We start from the raw sequence: 4593 nt of genomic DNA, 5'->3' as shown, positions 1-4593 counted from the left end.
ACAATAACTGAATCATTATGCAAGAAACTAAACTCCCATTCAAAATGAATTTTAGATTTTGTTCTTATGCTTTCTGCACATTGAACTGAAAGTTCATGAGTTTTATGACCCGGTTGCGAGAGTGCAGACAAGCACTGGGGAGGGGTGGGATTTGAGCTCTCTTAGATTGTCATACAGAGAAATCACTGTATAAAATTTTAATTATCTATCTTGAAGTAATAATAAATGTTTGATGAGATAATAATGAGACATGCAGGGAAATGTTAATGAATGTGTGGAACATAAAGAGTTTAAATAAAGGAGGAAGCAAGATTGTTCGGTACATCGGCTGTTACTATTCATATATTTGCTACAGCATCCTAGAAGGATGCCTTGTGGTCATCCTGCTGTCAGGATAATATTGTGTTTGTTTACGGTGGAAACAAAGATCTTTGCATATTTTTCCCCTGGCAAAACTGTTACCGAAATAACTCCTAGATTTCCTGGAAATCTGCAGCCCTGTCCTAAAGTTCTACTTCACGTTTTTCTCACCATCTCTGGGCTGGTTCCTACTTCCTTGTTGCTACGGTCCAGGGAGCACTTGTACAAGAATGAGGACAGAATCAGTATCGGAAGCCTCAGGTCACTGACGTCATCAGCAATCACGGTGCTGGGGTGGTTCCTAACTTAATTCAGCAAAAATTAGAAGGTGTTTTCTCTGTCAGTGGTGTTTTTTACTTGGAAAAACACCATATAATTAAAACCATTTTATGAGTTTTTGCAAGAGGAGAAATGATGACTCAGGCCTCAAGATTTGTTGTTGGGGCGGGGGTTCCGGGGGGAGGCTGGGGGTGGGGGTGTGGATTCTACTCAAGCGAGAAATAGAAAGTATTGGCCAGATGGGACATTTGCAAATAGTTTTAATTTTTCCCTTATGCTTAGCAGGGCCTTACTGCATGACTCCAGGAAGAAGCAGAACCAGAAATAAGTAGGATGTATGAGAGCCTTTATCTGCCTCAGGACCAACCACCTAGGCATCAATTCTGAAGTAAGATTTGAACAACACAAAGGCTCTCAAATGTGGTGGGAAAAGAATGGGAGGAAGTGATCACTCACAACTAGCTCTAGGCAGATTTTACCTTTGACTCTTGCCAAAGTACTTAAATCACAGAAAGGAAATTTTCATCCGATAACACACAAGAAGAGGTAACTTTCAGTAGGTATGTAACATGTTCTAAGGCCTATATTAAGCACATCACAGGTATCAGCTCATCTGATCTTCAGAACCCCAAGACATAGGTACATCCCCACCCATCTTGCAGATTAAACAACTCAAGGGAGGAGAAATTAAGAATTCACCTCAAATCACAATGGCAGCAAGTGGAAGAGCCAGGGTCTCTCTTAAGTTGGAGCCTGGGGGTTCTCTTTGCACGAGGTGGTGCAGCCCTCCAAGCCCTTCCTCTGCACTGCCAGGGTGACACAGCCACTGCATCAACACAGAGCACAATCCCCACACGCTGTGGTCCTAGCCCAGCCAGACCCGGATGTACTTGCTGCAGAGGTTGGAGACAGACGGCCGCCGGGGCTGACAGAGGCCTCAGAGCTGAGTTCAGGGACTACCTGGGACAGACTCCCTTCTTTACAGACCAGGAAATGGAGAGGCCTGGTGGGGGTTGGGTTGGGAGGGGGTAGAAGAGTGGAGATAGAGAAAAAATCTCTCAGCTCAGTGCCTACTTTTCAGGAGCTAATTGTGTTCATCTGCTTTCTGGTCAACTTCTTAAAACCACTTCCCTCAAAATAAAATGTGTCAGGAGGGCTCTGCCCTACAGAGCATCCAGTAGGGACTTAAGGATACAGGGAGGAAGAAAGAGCACCAAGAGGAACTAAGAGAGCAAGAAGGAAGAAAGAGGAAGTCGTGCCTGAATTTAAGCAGTACATATTCTGGTGGGATTGAATTCCTTTTTGTTTGCATGTGTCACCGACTCAGTATTTCAAAGGGCACACCAACGACATTCTCATGAAACTAAGTCAGACTCAAAATACACCATTACGACTTAATATATCCAGTATGTAATTTGTACTTAGCGGAGAGGTATTTGGGACCTTTTTACCTCCTCCCCGCTCCACCCTTCGGGCTCCCAGGGGCACGGTGGGAGGTAGGCCTCAAAGCAACCTTTCTTTGTAATCTTCTGATACCAGTGGCAGTTGGACGGCTGTAAAATTACATCTGTCTCCTCTAAGGCCCTTAGGCCTGGACACTGATTCTCCGGCAAGAGAGTTGACCCTCCTGGGTCCTGCTTCACTGACATTCTGGAATAAGCCTCCAAGGCCCAGAGCCCAGAGAAAGATGCATAACAGAGGACCCCAAGTCATTCCTCCAGTGAGAGTTACCTCATCAGGGGTGGCACCCTCCCCCCTCTAAAGTTAGAGGCTAGCCTGGCAGACGTCAGCTCTGAAAGTGGCCACAGAGGCTGGTTTCCCTGCCGAGGCCCGCTGTGTTCTGCCTACAACAGATGCACTGGTCCACACAGCTTCTCACTGGGCCAGACCAGGCAGGCTTTGCACAGGCGCCCCCACCCCAGAGTGTGCAGACCAGGCTGGGTGGTGATGGGGACATAGTTTAAACTGTTGCCTAGTGTTCTCCTAAGCCATCGCCTACTTTGGAAAAGAAAAAAAAAAGAACCTTCATCCTTCAGGCAACAGCTGGAAGGCTTGCCTGAATGGTGCGGCTTCAATGTGGAGGGTCACACGGTGCTGATCTAAGGGCTGTGAAGTCTTGCTCACCCAACTGTTGACACTCAGTAAACGGGGCAGGCGGGGCTGGTGCAGGCATCTGAGGAAGGAGGCGCCCACCCCACCCCCAGCCGGAGAAAGAATAGGAAGCAACTTCTATTCAGGGTTCACAGGGGTCCCAGCCCCCCTCCACCCCCTGCCAAAGCCACCAGGCCCCAACTCTGCTTCCAAGTTACCTTGTATTATAACAGGATTAAAGTATATTTAGCTCCTCTATTAGCATACTTTAGCCCCATTTTGGCCTACTTAAGGCTTCCGGCTGACTTTGATCACTTTTGCGTTCTCCTCACCAACAGGAGGGCCCCTGGCAGGCCCAAAAAAAGTGGGGGGGAGGGGGGATCAGACTGTGAAATTGTCTTGATGCTCCTTCTCTTGTTCCCAATATTCTGCGGGCTTTCCTAAGCGGCCCAGTTTACACCCGGAATGGGCAGGAAGAGAAGAGGGAGGTAGGAGGAACCAATAATAATTAGGTCTTAGTTGGAAGAGGAGAGAAAAGGTTTGAGCATCTCCTAAGAAAGAAGGGGGGGGAACCCTATAATTTCTACAGTGTCTGCCTTTTTATTGCTTGCATTTGCATATAAATTAAATCCATATTGTAGCTTTAAGGCAAGCCCGGGCTTGGAATTCCGCACAGCTCGGGGTCCCATTGTCTTACAACCAGTTCTAGGCGGCGGCGAAATGAAAAGGGAGGGGACAGCAGAGGAAGGAGAAAGTCAGCTTTGTAACGTTTTTAATTGCCTGTTTGTTTTCTCCGCCAATTACAGGCAAATTAATATTTAAACTTTGGGAGGCTGTGAAGAAGCGCTTACAAAATAGATTTCAGCCCTCCTCTGTGTGCAGCCTGCTGCTCTCGACCATCCTATGCCTGAAATTTTGTGGTGGTGAAATTAAAAAAAAAAAAAATCATCGTTAGAAAAAAGGACCAACATGGACCTAGACCCTGTTTCGATTTCTTCTCTCATGGCACCTCGTGTGCCAGGATGCCCCCGTGCTTCTGGACGGAGCCAGGGTTGCCAGGAAGGGCCCTGGCTGAGTGTCCCTGGCTTTCTTCAGTTTTCCTGTGGACCCAGAAGTCTGGCCCAGAGACTCTCAGCTCTGTGACAAGTGACCTCGGGTTAAATTCTGATTCACTGGAGTGTCGCCAAGGAAGCGTGGGCAAAGCCACTTTCCAAAGTCCTAGCAAGCACCTCAGGATGGGAATGATCACGCAGGTCTGGGGAGAACCCGGTGGGAAAGGGCCTCCCTGCTGTCTTAAAACCATTCTGCAGTGGTGGGGAGGTGCAGGCTTATCTCTTGAGGTTCAGCCTGGCCCAGCCAGCACATTTTAGGGAACTCCTGAGTCAAAAAGTAATCAATTACATAAAATTCTAACAGAAGGACAAGAGGCAAGAAGTCCCACCTAGGCCTATGCATCCTTTTTGTGAGATGTGTTGTTTGGGTTTATTTATTTAATTAACGTGGGTACTCTGCACTGCCTCTCCCTCCATCCCTTCACCTCCCAAAACATTTCTTCTCCTTATTGCTTCTACGGAGGTGTGTCATTTAATTTGGGAGGAGGGGCCCAGCTAGTTATTGTTGTTACTAGATTCATCTTATAAATCTCCATTCTGACATTACTTCAATAAATGGTTCCTCGGAGTCCTTGGCACCTCTTTGGAATTATCTGTCTTTGCTAAGCGTCCTCAGAGCCAGCTTCTCGAAGCCCTGTAATCGTCTACACTCTTGGAATTGATCTGTCTAGAGGTTTTTTGACTCCATCTTTTTTCTTTTTTTAATTTCCATAATGTTTCTTTCCTGGAAAGAGAGCCCAGAGTGCAGTGG

Source organism: Bos grunniens, chromosome 2, assembly GCF_055505025.1.
Source record: "Bos grunniens cultivar Pamir isolate PY7600 chromosome 2, Bosgru_T2T1.0, whole genome shotgun sequence".
NCBI lineage: Eukaryota > Metazoa > Chordata > Mammalia > Artiodactyla > Bovidae > Bos > Bos grunniens.
Note: the sequence above shows the minus strand (reverse complement) of the source record.